The sequence below is a fragment of the Maylandia zebra genome, linkage group LG14 (genome assembly GCF_041146795.1).
Source record: "Maylandia zebra isolate NMK-2024a linkage group LG14, Mzebra_GT3a, whole genome shotgun sequence".
NCBI lineage: Eukaryota > Metazoa > Chordata > Actinopteri > Cichliformes > Cichlidae > Maylandia > Maylandia zebra.
The window spans coordinates 40,066,550-40,083,340 of record NC_135180.1 but is presented as its reverse complement, the minus strand read 5'-3'; the positions used below and the strand labels follow the sequence as shown (position 1 = coordinate 40,083,340).

Below are 16,791 nucleotides of genomic sequence, written 5' to 3'. Positions count from 1 at the left end.
TTCATATTTTCAGTTGTTTCCCTCCACGGCTAAATAAACTCTCTAAACTGGTTTCAGTAATGCACTGATATACAAGCATGGACATAAGGAGCTTCTTTCAAAGAAAAAACTCTGGCAGATGTTATTTTATATATTAAGCTTTGTATGTTGTTCAGTATATTTCTATGCAAAACAAGAGGAACTTCAATACACAGCAGGATATTCACAGCTGAAACCAGATATTTACACTTTATGGAAAACACAAGAACAGTTTTTACTGTACAACATCAATTTAGAGTCAACTTTTGTTTTAGATAAATATTGAAACATCTTTTGAATGAGTTAAATGTCAGAATAAAGAGAGACAGAGCTTCTATTTTTATCACTTTCATCAAATGTAGGAGCACATATACACTAAGTTTATTGTAAATTAATAAGAAACTGCAGACGATTCCATCCTGAGCTGAAGAAGCTTCTGATTGGTTCGTAGAGTCCATGTGAGTAAACTGGTGGCACAGCTGTGGATGCATATAAGGCAAAACACAGAGGCTGTTTCTGTGACATGGGAACATCAAGAGATGTCAACCAAACACCAGGAACAGAACTGTGGAGCTCCATAAGTGTGGCTCAGTTTGAATACAATTTGGTGCCATTTACAAGAAATACAGACAGTTTCTCTCTTTACTCTTAAAGTTAACAAATATGTTTTTATATTTATCTAAAAAATAAACATTTAGTCTGATTTGATGTTACAATTAAAAAAGTGTTTTTATCTGAAGAGTTTGTAAATATCTGTATAACTGTATATTTGATGATTGTCAGCACAAAGAGGAAGAGAGGGAACAAGAGCAGGTGAGACTCACATGTTAGTCAAATGGTTGTTTACCAGAAGTATCAGCGTATCACAGGTCCTCATGTATCTCGTACCTCGTGTATATTTATTAAGTTCTGCAGCTTGTTTGCACAACAAGGCTAAATAATTATATAAACTTTGGTAGAATTAAAAAAATAAGTGTAGTGCAGGTCTATGATGATTTTTAGTGCTGCTATCATCTAGTTCTGATTCTGGTTCTGTCTTGGTTAAGTCCTCAGTAGTCCTGATTTTGCACTTGGCTGTGGCTCAGGGGGTTGGGAATCGCATCTGTAACCGGAAGGTCGCCGGTTCGATCCCTGGGCTCTCTGTCCTGGTCGTTGTGTCCTTGGGCAAGACACTTTACCCTACTTGCCTACTGGTGTTGGCCAGAGGGGCTGATGGTGCGATATGGCAGCCTCGCTTCTGTCAGTCTGCCCCAGGGCAGCTGTGGTTACAACTGTAGCTGCCTCCACCAGTGTGTGACTGAATAGTGGCATTGTAAAGCGCTTTGGGTGCCTTGAAAAGCGCTATATAAATCCAATTCATTATCATTATTAATTCCGGATCAGTTCTGGGTCTGGTTGAATTGGGGTTTAGTCCCTGTGTCTTGATACAGCCCTGACTTTGTTCTGCCTCGCTGCTTAATTAAAAAACTAGTTTAAGGTGTCCTGCACATGTGATATATATTTTTCCCTATATGAAGTCATTTTTTTTAACAAAACTCAAAACAGAGCCAATTAATCTTTCAGTCATTGCTAAACCCCCCCCCCCCCCCAAAAAAAAAAAAAAAAAAATCCCACATACATACTACCCTTTAGGGCTAAGCCCCGGGTGTTTCAAATGTCTGGCTCCGCCTCTGGTGAACACGTTCTCCCACGGTCACCCTGAAGCCTAACCTTGGTCTTTGGGGACCCCTGATGTCTGGGCCCGGACGGTGACGTCACTGGCTCGCGTTCACGGTTCGCTCTTTTCTGCTGGGACGCGTCCCAAACCGTTCAGCTGCCGCCTCGGGCTCCGGGAGCGGGCACGGCGGGGTCCGGGACGCGCCGGTGTTCGAACCACACCGACACCAGGCCCCGGGCCGCTGGCACAGGGAGCCGCTGGGGTCCCGCAGGGCAGGGAGTGTCCCGGGGGAGGAAGGCGGTGCTCTGAGTGGGACGCGGCCGGCGGGGCTCCGTCAGCTTACGCGGAGCTCCGCCGCGGCGCAGACATCTTGGCACCGAACGGTGAAGACGGAGGGTCCGGTCCTGACGCCCCGATGGATCGACGGTGAGGCTCGCGGTCCAGGAGGAATCCTCGCCGGGAGCCAGCGGCCTGTCCGCGGGGCCGGGGAACACCGGCAGCGGTCCGCGCTCTGCCCGTGAGTCCGTCCGTCCGCACTGCAGCAGCGGTGGCTGACCGCTGCGGCAGCGCTAGCAGCAGCTGCTAACGGCTAGCTCCGAAGCAGCCGTCAGAAATCCCGGTTTTCGCTCCTGGCGCTGACCGCTCCCGTCTTTCCCGCCTGAGCTGCGGTGTACTGTCCACAGTGAGAGCCGAGGAGCCGCCCTTCAATTCGGCTCACCCATAAGGAAGCTTCGTGTAAGACAAACGAACCTTTTTAGCGTTTTTATGTGTCGCTGTCGTCGATAAATACCATTCTCGTGAGCGGCGCCGAAACCTACGTGACTGGGTAGAAACATCAGTCCTCCCGTCCAGGTACAAATAACTGGGGGGACACACGAGGCTGCCGAAAACAGCGGCACAGCCTGCCGTTACCGGCCGCTAAACGATCTGAAGGGTTTCCTTCGCCATCCCGGGAAATTTAACACCAACGTTAAAACGGAGATTTCTTCAATGGAGTTCGGAGTGCGCCCCTTTTAAGGTTTATCAGCGGGTAACTGCAGGCTGTCAGCGTACATTTTAACCTTCAGTGTGGAGATGTTCTTGTTGTGTGCACATATGTGAATATCAAAACGCCTTTTCGTGTCTACGATTAAAATAAATATGTCATATGAAACAATAAAAGGGGAGAACATGTCCGCCAGCATTTAAACGCTTCATCTTTATAATCTGAAGCATCCGCACGGAGTGGTGTAGCTTGACGTTTACAGGGAAACCACAAATGCATCTTCATATTTATACAAACGAGCTTTCTTTAGAAAAGATGATGTATATTTATAAGAAGGTAAACTGACAGCTGTGAAATTAAAATAATGATGGACTCTGCTTTATTTACGACGCTCTGTTCAGGTGCTGCTCTGACAGTCAGATTTCAGAGTGTTCAGCTGCCTGCCTGTCATAAGGATTACTGCGGATTCATTTCCAGCTGAGCGATGTTTCTGTGCATGGATGCCGAGGTCCACATTTCATGTTGCAGTTTAACATTATGTCATCAGCTGGCCAGGGATGGGAACTGATAGGAATTTAGCGATTCCAGTATTGATTCTCTTATGGATTGTTTTTCACCAGCATCACTAAGACATTACAGTCATGTAAATGAATCACACGCTGTGGGTCGCATGTTTGAGCGTGCTGAGGTTTCCTTCTTCTTTGTACTCGGTAACATATTACACAGAACACTTCGTTCTACTATTCGTTACTTTCATGTTCCTCTGTAAAATGATCTGAAGCGCTTATAATCACCATCTAACGATATAACCATGAGGCTACAGCCCCACATAGCAGCACGCACCTCTCTCAGGTCTTTTTCTTAGTACAGGGGTGGGCAACTCCAGGCCTCGAGTGCCGGTGTCCTGCAGGTTTTAGATATCACACCTGAATCAAATGATTAGTTAATTACCCGGCCCCTGGAGAACTACAAGACAGGTTGAGGAGGTCATTTAGCCATTTGAATCAGCTGTGTTGGATCGTGGACACCGGCCCTCGAGGCCTGGAGTTGCTCACCCCTGTCTTGGTACAACGCAAAAATGAAAACCAGCACAAAAAGCGGTCGCCACGGTGATTCTGAACAGGTAGAGGAGGCTGCAGCCTGACGGCTCATCTGTTTGTTACCTGGTGCACTCTGGGTTCTTGGCTAGCTCAGCATTAACATGCTGTCTGTGCAGTTGCTTGTAAAGAGTGAAGTTGTGTTAGCAGCAGACTGCAGTTTGTATCTCGCCCTTTTGTGCAATAAAATAAAAGTGACGTGCATATCCACGCTGGAGACTGCACCGCCGTTTTCCTCCTCCGACACGCCAACTAAAATCAGCTGATCATAGCACGAGTGCAAGAACCGATAAGCGGGATCGATAGCTCAACGACCAGGAGGAATGGAGTTTTCCGAGTCGGGAACAGTGCCCTCTGCTATGTGAAGTGTTTCCCAGGCGCTGCCTGTAATAACTTGCGCCCTGTTCTTGTCTGTGCAGCTGCAACTCTCCGTTATGATTGGCTCTGACTGACGGTGTCAGCTCCTCATCCACGATTGCGGGGGAGGTGTTGATCTCCAGAGCTTGTCACCATGACAGCATGCTCAGAATCTTTTACTCAGGGCAACCTAGCATGATTCAGGGCTCGAAGTCATACTCCGAAGTTACTGTAGCCCCTCCCCTTTTAGACAGCTGGCTTCTGATTGGCTGACCCTCACAGGCATCTGTATGGTGCTTATGATGTCATATAGATCCCAGAGTAGAAAAGTCTTAAACGGCCCTCACTGTTCATCCTCCAGCAGTAACCATGGAAACGTGTTTCCATGGTAAAGATGTTGGAGTGTTTCCACACCCATACAGGATGTAACGCAGCGAGCCCGCTGAGGTCATCCATACAGATTCATTAATGTTGATTGATTACTGATCGATCCGGCCCAGAACTGAAACCAGGAACACCTGGTCATGTGACAGCTCGTCAGTAGCTGTAAATGCAGAATGAACCTAATCTGTGACGGTCAGCTGGGGTCAAAGGTGAGACGCTGCACCAAACGCTGCTTCCTGTGATTGCCCTCTGCAGCGCTGTCACTGAAGCATTCCGAGGTTCAGCTTTCCATTTAATCTCGAATCCAGCCATCTGTCTGATGACGGTGAGTGGAGGAAGCTCGTTGTACCGTCGGCTGTTTCCCGTGGTTACCGCAGCCTCGCTTCACTCTCTTTTTGGATGCTGAGTCTGCGTCAGGAGGCGGGGCTGCTTCGATGTGAAGCTGATCGTTTAGATTTAAACTCTGATCTCACGGTTGCACCACGACTCTCCTGGACCAATCAGAGGCAGTGTGGAGTCACACGGTGTGCTGTGCTGTTCGATGGTGATCAAGTCAAGTCAACTTTATTTGTCAATTCTGCCACATGTACAGGACATACAGAGAATAGAAATTTCGTTACTCTCAAACCCTAGTGATTAAAAAATGCGATGGAGCCCTGAGGCAGGTGCTCTCCCACCGCCGTTGCAGAGCTGCGTGCTGAACGTGACGCTCTGCAGCTTCCTTCGGTCCTGCAGACATGCAGAGGGAGCCTGTTGCTAGGCAACAGCAGCAGGGCTGCGGCGCTGATGGAAAGCTCAGTGAGTGACGCCGGGCTCACAGGTGAGCTCGCTGGTCCAACCTCCAGCCGATGCACAGCGTCTGCTCCGACAGGCCCGTCAGGACCTCGGGTATAATGGAGACGTCTGAGCGCAGCGTTCGAACAGCTGGAGCGGCAGCGGCGTGGACGTTAGTGGATCAAACACGTAGCGCACTCTGACCCGGACGACCCCGATCACCTCGTGTTCAGGCTGAGGAGGCAGTCTCAGATGACGGAGAGCTTTTTTTACGATGTTGGCTCAACTGTGCGTGTGCATCAGGGTCTGTAACGATCATCGCGGTGTCGGCCATGTTTGATATCTGGATACAGTCAGGTGCAGGTGACAGGAACAGGAACCCCAGAGTGCTCACCTGTCCTGTTCAACCACCTGAGGACTGACGTAGCGACGCCAACCCGGCGACCGTGCGGTAAAACCCGCCGCTCAGCTCCACAGGTCACGTCTGTGGAGACGTGACCTGTGGAGACACTGAGTTTTTGGCACGCTGCTCTGACCTTTTATTACTGAGTGTTTCTGACATCGAGCGAGTGGTCGCGAGCTCTGACCACATTCCTGCATCGCTGCACGGATGCCGTCAGGAATCATGGCAGATCGGGGCTGGAGGACATTTCCTCTTTAAGGGAGGGCGTGACCGAAAACTGCGGCGCTGACCGACGTGTTTGGAGGTGTGGCTGCGGGGGAGGGTAAAGTGTGATTTCAGGTATTACCTCAGCAGTGTTTCTGTGACCCAAGCTGTGTCCCAAAGCGTAGGCTGCGTCCTCCTGAGGACCCGGCCTTTGCGGTCTACGTGGGCCGGGTCCTTTGAAGACCGAGAAGGCCGGAAGAGCGAGGTTGTGAAATTGGACGGTCCAGCCTTCAGATTTGCGTCATCGCTGTCTGGGTGGGGTTTAATGAACTTGGCCGTCTGCTCCGTGCTATCTAAATATAACAGGACACTGGAGTAAACTCTCGACCGTCTCACACTTCTGTTTAATCAGTTTTCTGTTTGACGTTTATTCAGCTGTGTGAAAATCCTGGAGGAACCCACCCGATGGATTAATAAAGTTTTATTTAATCTAATCTAATAACTTTGATCTCAGCCAAACCGATTTACTTTTACGATTTAAGTTATCCGAGTGACTTAAATATCACGTTTAACCTGAGTAGCGAAAGACAGCGGGGATCCGCTGCCCTCGCCAGCTCGAGTGACCATTGAACCCCGGCTAGTAGGGGTGCAACGATACTCGTATGGATATTGAACAGTTCGATACAGTGCTTTCGGTTTGGTACGCATATGTATCGAACAATACAAATTTAAAAAAATTTTTTATTTTATTTTATCAACTTTTCTTCTGACTATGCTGTCTGTCTTGAGCGCTCAGTGGATCTGCATTCGACTACTCCGCCTAGGCTGCACTGTCGAGTGCAGATCCACTGAGCGCAGCACAAGCACAGAAGCGAAGCTCATTGCAACATGGCAAATTTATTCAGATTTTGGTTTTCATGTGACGTATGACCCTGAAGGTAAGCGCGTCATGGACTAAAGTAAAACAGTATGTTGGATGTGCCACACAATGCTCAATTACATGGGTGGGAACTAGTGCGTTAGTGCAGTTAGCTCGTTAACGTGTTGGTCGTCTAGCCCCACGCACGGGGCGATCCGCGGTAGCTCATTAACGGAGATTTGCCGTGTTGTGGCTTTAACGTCATTTCAGATTAACGCTGACAGCACTAGTGGGAACACAACGAATATGACTGCACATTTACTCCGACATCATCCTAGTGCAAAGACAAGTGGAAGCAGACAAAAACAACAAGCATGCTACAAACTTTAGCCGAGTCATTTAGACAGCTGTTAGCACGTGATTCTCCTTATGGGGACCTGATATGTTTAATATGCTGCTGAGAATATAGCCCAGAAGAAGCGTATAGTATAGCTTTTATTTTGAAAGAGCCATTTCTCTGTAATAAACTCTCTTTTCCAAAGATGAGTGATTCCTCCATCAAACTGTACTTTTGAGTTAAAATATATATTTATAATTTTAATAAATGTCAAATTAAAAAGGTATGAACATTTTTTGTATCGAAAAAATATCGAACCGTGAATTTTGTGTATTGTTGCACCCCTACCAGTCAGCTATCGAGCTGGTGGGTAGCAGACGTCTCTGAAAACGTCGGAGCACTTTTGCAAATATGTGATATCTTGATAAACCGAGCAGATATTTGAAGGTTACACAGCTGCATTCACGCGAAAATATGTAAATTGTCATTGTTGGAAACTGGAATTGGCTGAGCTGCGCTATGAATTCTGGGATATGGTGGGCCACGAAGGACGCACCCGACCCATCCTTCAAATTCGGGGAAATAAAGGGCGTATCTGTCGGCCGCATTTGAAGGAGTCGACGAATTGGGACAGCCTTTATCGCCTGGCTGTGACGTAATCAGCCTTCAAATGCGGCCTCCGAAGGATGCAGCCAACGTTTTGGGACACAGCTCCAGTGTGTGGTTTGTTTGTTTTTTCCTAAACAGGAAGGGGCGTGTCCCATGGTGCCGCTGTGCTGCTGCTGCGGCTCTGTGGTTTTTTTAGGTTTTGATTTTTGTAGCGTTGGACAAGAAAATCAAAACCTAAAGAAAATACAGCGCTGACAGAACTTCCTGCAGGGGGCGCCAAGCACCAGGCTGCTGGACATGAGGAGGTCTGCACACTTCCTGTGACCTTCATCAAGTTTCAGGTGAGAACAGGAAATCGTCACATACACGCTGAATTTCACTCTTCATCATCTGCTGCTGATTAACTCCTCCTCTTCCTCCTCCTCAGGTTTTGTGGCTCGTTCAGGTGTGACAGTCTTGGAGGCGTCGCTGACCTTCGGCGATCACGCCACAGCTGGATGTTTGAGGCTGATGTGTGCACTTCCTGTTTGTGATCGCTGTCAGAGCATTTCCATCTTCCTCAGTAAAGCAGAGTGAAAATAAACTTTCCGAGTGTCTCAGTCTGTTTACGTGAACCCGCCCATCACGCTGACGATGTCATCATGCTGATTAGACTCCTTTGATTTGACATTGCAGCCTGTTTCAGCCACCAGTGCTGACTGGTGCTGGACCAGTGAAAGCGGCGTGACGCGTGCTTACTCACAGTAGACTGTAAATAAAAGATGGACTCCAGGCTGCTTTGATCCAATCAGAAATGACAGGATGGAGTCATCAGCTGACGCTTGGTACCACAGATACCTGCGCATTAGTAACATCCAATCAAAATCCTTGAATTTCACTAAAACTGGAGCTCCGCCTTTGTGGACGCTCTGTACAGTAACCTCACAGCAGCCATATTGTTGGTCACATGATGTCATTAAAAACAGCACAAACACATCCAGTCCTGATATCACAGCAAAGCGTGTAACAGACACGCAGTCCACAGTGTCCATTTCATGCTGTGACCCTCCAAATGTGCAGTAAGCTGCAGAGCCAGCAGAGGGAGACATTTCAAGCCAACATGGAAATTATGACATGAAACATTCAAACAGACATTAAAACTTTTACATGTAAACACAGGTTAGCGTGTACACGCTTTGCTGTAATACTGGGTTGGTCCAGAGGTCCACACTGCAGATACCATCTACCTGTCAGTCAAAGAGGCCACACCCCTAAAAATGCAAAGAGGTGAGTTATATAAACATTTCCCCCGCCTTCATAACACCTGTGGGGCGTGTTATGACTGTCTGTGTTTCAGGCTGTAAACATGTTTGTGCTGTGAACCTTTAACATGGAAGTCTATGGAGACGGACTCACTGCTGCCCCTGCTGGACATCTCAGGTTCAGTCTAACAGCAGCTCACACTGAGGCTGTGACACTAAAGACAACACAAACCTGAAGCTGCTCTACTTCGCGACACACACACACACACACACACACACACACACAGAGTTTTTGCAGAGGTGATAATCTTCAGTCATAAAACTGGAGCTTCAGTTAAACTGAGCAACCTGGTTTCTCATCTCTGCTGATGGTCGAGGCGTCTAGTTTGACCTGCAGGACATTTTTTGGTCGCTCCCGGTCACCACGGCAACCAGCAGCCTGTAAAAACAGAATCGTTTCTTTTCATCGACCCGAAAAAATACAAGAAAAGAACAAGATGGAGGGGCTGTTTGTGAGGTGTGGGAACCTGCTGACGAGTGTGTGTGTGTGTTTCTGACTGTGTGTGTGTGTGTGTGTGTGGATGGACAGATGAATGGACAGAAGTGTAATTAAATCGTCATCCTTCAGCTCCGGCTGAAAGTCTGTCTTCTCCTCCGTCTCTCTGAGTGACGTGCCGTCAGGTTCCCAATGCGCCGGGCCTCCGAGCCAGCTGGACTCGAGCCAGGAAGCCGTGGGCCCCGGGCAGTGGGCCAGAAACACTGAGACATGATGGGATACCCAGCAGGTGTTACCTGAGAGGCTGTAAGCTGTGAGGGTGTTTCCTCAGGTTTGTTTAAAAAGTATGAAAACAACAGTTCAGTTTCTGCTATGTGGGGTGGAGATCTCCATTCATAGTTATTATACTCAAAGATGGGAGACGATGAGCCCTCGGGTGCACCTGAACAGGAAGCCCACCTGTTGGCACCTGGCTCATTTTCTGTACTCATTGGGCATTTGGTTGAACTTCCTTCAGGAAGCCTGCAGTCACTCCAGCAAAGCAAATCAAATCAAATCACTTTTATTGTCACATCACATGTGCAGGCACACTGGCACAGCACATGCGAGTGAAATTCTTGTGTGCGAGCCCCACAAGCAACAGAGATGTGCAAACACAACAACACAAACGAGCAAAATACAAGAATGGCCAACCTGAAACTAATAAATATATGTACAATATATAATAGTGTATGCATTTCTGGATGTGTATACTAAATATTTTCCTACGTGTGTGTGTGTGTGTGTGTGTGTGTGTATACACATTTTTACAAATTAAATAGTAAAAAAAAAAAAAATAATAATAATAATAATAAAATATATAAAATATACAGAGTTGAATATGTGCAAAACAAGTGGCATTTATATACAGTGTGGAGTGCATAATGTGGAGTGCAGCAGAGCTGCAGGAGCAGAATTCTTCATTTAGCATCGATGCATCTGAAGTCACGCTAAATAAAACCCAGTAAAAATAATTCAAAGTGCTTTTAAAGGAGAACTAAGATGGATAACACTTACACGTCCTCCAGCATTGCAGGTGCTCCTTCAGCTCAGAGCACAAGGTGGTGCAAGGAAAGGAAGCAGAAGTGAGGTTGCAGAGCTGGAATTACAGAGACAACCTCATAAACCAGCGCTTCCCGGTCTTTTCATCAGCAATGCCAGATCCCTCTTCAACAAAATGGACGAACTAAGGCTCCAGGTTGTGACAGATTGCACCATTAGGGATAGCTGTGTACTTATGATCACAGAATCCTGACTTCATCCATTCATCCCGAATTCAGCCATCAAGCTAACGGACTTAACAACATGGTGCTAAATCAGGACCGTGGTTAGAGAAGAGTAGGTGGGGTGTGTGTAGATCAACAATAACTGCTGTACAGACACAGTTACTGTGGACAGCCATTGCTTCCCTGACCTGGAGTAAATGAATTGCAGACCCTTTTACGTACCAAGGGAGTACACTGTTGTTTACCTTCCACCAACTGCTAATGCTAACTATGCTAACCTTTGCTGACAATGACTGGGACTCAATTCCCCCTGAGATCCGGAGGGACACGGACTCTAATTCCACCATACCACCGCTGAAGTGGCGTAGGCGACGGAGGCACAGGAAACAGAAGAGAGCAGGGCTGAGTGCTAGGCTATGTGCTAACCCACACAGACCGGCTATTCCGAGTCTCTTCCTCACCAACTCACAGTCACTAAATAACAAGATGGATGAGCTACGACTGCGGATCACCTTACACTGTTTGGATTATTCTGTTATGATCATTGAGCTAGCGGGCCACGCTACATTCAGAGCGGACAGGAACAAAGAGTCCGGAGGAGGTCTGCTAGTGTTTGTGAACAATAACTGGTGCACCAACAACACAGTTAAAGTCGTCCACTGCTGTCCGGACACAGAGTACATGATGGTTCAGTGTAGACCCTTCTACTTGCCGAGCGAGCTCACAGCGATCACAATAATAGCAGTTTATGTGCCGCTGCAAGCTAATGCTAAGTCAGCCATGGAGCTACTCCAGTGCTCCATTAATAAACAGCTAACAACACACCCGGACTGCGCTGTGATCGTGGCTGGAGATTTTAACCATGCAAACCTGAAATCTGTCCCGCCTGGATTTTTTTTAAAAACGTGAGCTTTCCAACGAGGGAAAACAACACACTGGACCAAGTCTGCACCAACATCCCAGATGCTTACAAAGCCCTCCCCGCCTCATCTCGGACTCTCTGACCATCTCTCTCTGTCCCTGATCCCTGCTTATAGACCTCTAATTCAAAGGCAAAAACCATCTGAAAAAACAGTACGAGTGTGGACCGTGGAAGCCACCACAGCCCTACGGGACTGTTTTGATAACACGAATTGGAGTGTATTTGCAGAAGACTTGGAGGGCCACACATCTGCCGTACTCTCATACATCAACTTCTGTAGTGAGAGTATAACAACAACAAAGACTGTTACAGTGTTCCCGAAACAGAAGCCATGGCTCAACAGTGTGGTGAGAGCCCTACTAAGAGCACGTGACAGCGCCTTCAGATCAGGAGACCAGCAAGTCTACAAAGAGGCACGCCACTCTCTGCTTAAAGGCATAAAAGAAGCCGAGCGCAAATACAAACAGCAAGGAACACAAACAACTCCAGAAACCTGTGGCAGGGGATCAAGACACTCACTGCTACAGTCGGTAGTACCATCCTGCCTTAAGTCAGCCACCATCGTTCCAGTGCCCAAGAAGAGCAAAGTGAGCTGCTTGAATGACTATCATCCAGTTGCTTGAACACCCATAATTACCAAATGTTTTGAACAGCTCATCATGTCGCACATTAAAGCTGCCATCCCTGCAGACCTCGATCCACACCAGTTTACATACTGGGCAAACAGGTCGACAGAGGACGCCATAATAACAGCTCTTCACACAGCCCTCACCTGGACAGTAGCAACACCTGTGTGAGAATGCTGTTTGTGGACCAGCTCTGCCTTCAACACAGTCCAACCCCACAAACTGGTTAATAAGCAACTCATGACTCAGCAGCTCACTGTGCAGCTGGATACTGGACTTCCTGCGTGACCCCAGAACATCAGGATGGGAGAGCACACCTCCTCCACCCTCATCCTGAATGTAGGTGTCCCACAGGGGTGTGTCCTCAGTCCCCTCTTATACTCACTTTTCTCCCATAACTGTTCACCAATCCACACCAGTAACACCATTATAAAATTTGCTGACACCACCATCATAGGACTGATCGACAACAGCGATGATTCAGCTACAGAGAGGAGGTTCAGCATCTGAAGCGATGACGACAACAACCTGCATCTGAACACAGCCGAGACCAAGGAGATGGTAATCGACTGAGCACTCCACCCTCTACATTGATGGAGGAGGTAGAAAGGGTGGAGAGCTTTAAGTTCCTCGGAGCCCACATCTCGGCCAGCCTCACCTGGTCCACAAACATCTCCCACCAGGTAGGGAAAGCACAACAATGGCTGTACTTCCTCAGGAAACTACGTCAGGCCCAGTTACCCCAGAGACTGCTAATTAACCACAACCGCTCCACCATCGAGAGATTTCTGACCTCCTGCTGCACACTCTGGTTCAACTGCTGCACCATGGAGGGCAAGAGGAAACTGCAGCGGGTGGTGAGGGCAGCAGAGCGGGCAATCGGCACCTCACTGACCCCCCTCAGAGACATTTATACTGGCAGACTTCAGCAGAAAGCCAGCATCATCATCAAGGACCCCTCACACCCTGGACACTCACTCCCCCCCTTCCCTCTGGTAAACGTTACAGGTCCATCAGGACGAAGACAAACAGACTCAACAGAAGTTTTTACCCACAGGCTGTCAAACATCCCCTACCTCCACCCTGATCGGAGCATAACTGCACTGCCAACACCCATGGACATTACACCTTATTTATAAACCGTATTTTTATTCATACTATAATGGAACCAACAGTCCCACCTCCTAAACTGTGCTTATAACTGTATTTATTGTAGTAGCACCCCCCCCCCCCCCAAATGCAGTTTTATTATTGCGGGGACTTCAATCATGTGGATCGAAGATAGCGCTGCAGAAATTCCATCAAGGTGTAAATTGCACTACCAGAAGATTCAACACGTTGGACAAGCTGTACTCTAGCATCAGACTGGGCTACAGAGCTAAGCAGCTCCCACGTCTGACCCAGTACGCTCCTGTTACAGGATGTCAGGGCTCCACATTTTGTCAAAGATCTTGATGGCAGCAGACTCTAGAGAGTAAACACAGCTCTGGTTCAGTTGGACCTCAGCTTAAATACTGTAGATCACAGCATCATGATAAACAGGCTCAAGGACCTGTTTGGGATTACTGCTGTTCATTTTTTTCTACATATTTTTATTGAAATTTTCTGTTGTACAATACAAACAAATATTTGAACAACCTCACATTCACACACCCATCCATACATCAAACCTGCCTACATCATATTCAAATGTAGAATGAGCATAGTTCTCACAGTAATACAAAAATACAAGGAATTACAGATAAGGATAAACAAGATTTTCCCCTCCTTCCCTTCTTCTTTTCCTTCTTTCTCATAAACATCCTTCACCTCCACTCCCTGAAATGTCCATATATGGCTTCCACATATTCACAAAGTCCCAGTTTTTGCAATATATGTTAGTCTTTCCAGGCCTAGAGCCTGCAATTTCCTTCTTCCAGAGTCCCATGGAGGGAGCATCCTCTTAGTGCAATGGCTCTTCTGGCTTGAAGTAGTCCATAGTCCAGTAATTTAGTTTGTTTTTCCAGTTGCTTAAATCCCCTTGGGTATATTCCAAGTACACAGAGTTTACCATTTAAAGGAATTTTTACCTTAAACACTTCAGTCAGACATTTGATGACATCTTTCCAAAATTCCTGGATTTTAGGACATTCCCATAAACAATGGAGAAGAGTTCCTCTGCTGATGATTTAAAATGGTTCATGTCACATTTTTCTGAGAGGTGTTTTGCTGTTCTGCTTTGTGGGGCCCTCAGGGATCTGTCTTTGGTTCAGTTCTCTTTTTTTAACAATCATATTTCCTATCACCTGTATGCTGACGACCAGTGTTGGTCAAGTTACTTGAAAAAAGTAATCAGTAACTAATTACTGATTACTTCCCCCCCCAAAAGTAATACTTTACTGATTACTTATTTTTGAAAGTAATTAGTTATTTAGTTACTTTACACCCTCAATAGGTAATGACGCGATAGATCAGGGGTCCCCAATCCCAGTCCACAAGGGCCGGTGTCCCTGCAGGTGTTAGATCTCACCCTGGGTCAACACACCTGAATCACATGATTAGTTCATTACCAGGCCTCTGGAGAACTACAGGACATGTTGAGGAGCTAATTTATCAATTTAAACCAGCTGTATTGGTTCGAGGACACTAAAACCTGCAGGGACACCGGCCCTCGTGGACTGGGATTATGGACCCTTACGATAGATCTTCAATCGCTTCAATCCCAATTCTACTTTTTCTGCATAATCCATCATACAAAATGTAATCAAATGGAAAAGTCTCTTTTTAAACTTGTTTTATTAGTTTTAATCTTTTAACTTTATGCATCAAGCAAAAATTAAATTATATGCAACATTCTCTGACTGGAAGAAATTAGTTTAACATTTAAACCTATTTTCTGCACATTCCAGCTCATAAAATAAAATATTTTTTGTGTTTACACTCAGTCTTTCAAATAGATGCAAGTAAAACACAGCAGAAAATAAATAAAGTCAAAGACTCAGCGGTCCTGTTGCTCTATTTTCACCTGTTTAGCAGGAGTGGGGCAGGCGGAGGTTTACCCTGGTGCAGGTGTGCTGCGGTCAGTGGAAGAATCCGCGAGTTTCTCTGTGAATTTTATATTCCCATCGTAGCTACTCGGTGCTTGTGCAGAAGTTTAGGGGTTTTTTTGATGTAAAAAGAAGTTTTCTTTGAACGGCTAATGTTTTTGTCACTTTTTATGGAATCAAACTCAAAGTAAGGTCAGTACTTCCACGCTTTAAACGCTGCACGCTCATACTCTCTCCGCACTCGATATGTGATCCACTGTTGATCTGCGCACAGCTGTTGTCACGAACGGCGCACTCGCTTACGTCACTGTCATGAGACATTCTCGCAAAAAATCACGGTTTTAGTAACGCAGTAACGCAGCGTTCCTACGGGAAAGTAACGGTAATCTAATTACCTTTTTTGAAATAGTAATCCCTTACTTTACTCGTTACTTGAAAAAAGTAATCGGATTACAGTAACGCATAACGCGTTACTGTCTTGTCTGAAGAAGCTTCTTCAGTTCTAGGGTCAGGGGGTCCTTTTGTCCCTCTGTGGGGAGAAACTCCCACTGGGTTTAAATCTGGGACTCTCCACCATTTGACCTTAGAACTGAAGAAGCTTCTCGGATGAGAGGTGAAACGTCTTCAAGTAACTTAAAGAAGTCCAGACGCTTTTCTTTGCAAGCTCCTTTGACCACGTTGTTGCAGTATATGAATGACTAACCTGGTATTGTGGATGGATTATCTCAGTTGTTCTCCTGACTGAAGTTTGGTCCGTTTACAGCATCCTGCCATGCGATTGCATTTGTCTCTAACCATCAGGAACCTTCACGTTAACTTTTATAAGTGGAAAAGTGTTAGTGTTCGTCCTCCAGCTTCACTGTTTATGTTATGCTAACATAGCTGTGTCGCTAGCGATCACGTAGCACATCATTATATACCAGCTAGCCCAACTTCAGTAACCCTACAAACGTCACTGCTGTTTAGTTTCCTGTCTTCATTTATGCTGGAAGTGATAGCAGAGTGTGTGTGGGGTCCTCCACGATGCTGGTGGCTTTGCCGATTCAGCAGGTGTGACAGGCCTCTGTGATGGCTCCAATGATCCTCTCAGCTGCTCTCACTAACAGTTGTAGAGCATTGTGATCCGATACGGTGCCGTTACCATCCAGACAGTGATGCAGCTGCTCAGGATGCTCTCGATAGTCTCTCTGTAGATGGTGGTGAGAATGGATGGAGGGAGATGGGCTTTCCCAGCTTCCTCAGGAAGCAGAGCTTAGTTATGGAGCTGGTGTTGAGGGACCAGGTGGACACCGAGGAATCTGGAGCTCTTGACGACCTCCACAGAGGATCCACGATGTTCAGTGGGCAGTAATCTCTCCATGCTCTGAAGTCAGGTCTCTTTTGTTCTGTCCACTTTGATAAACACACGGCGGAGGCGAACACATTTCAATACTTTTCAGGATTCTGTTATTACTCTGTGGCTGTCACGATGCGCGTGCGCACACACACACACACACACACACACACACACACACACGCACACACACGCACA

The 16,791-nt window shown here is 46.8% G+C and overlaps 1 long non-coding RNA gene across 1 annotated transcript; it reads left to right on the top strand.

The window, feature by feature from the left end:
* Window positions 1-1,724: 1,724 nt before the first annotated feature.
* On the top strand, window positions 1,725-8,267 carry LOC101466522 (uncharacterized). The gene is made up of 3 exons (XR_191796.5): window positions 1,725-2,192; window positions 7,823-8,025; window positions 8,112-8,267. It is a non-coding gene; the product is annotated as an uncharacterized LOC101466522 (long non-coding RNA).
* The last annotated feature ends 8,524 nt before the right edge of the window (window positions 8,268-16,791 follow it).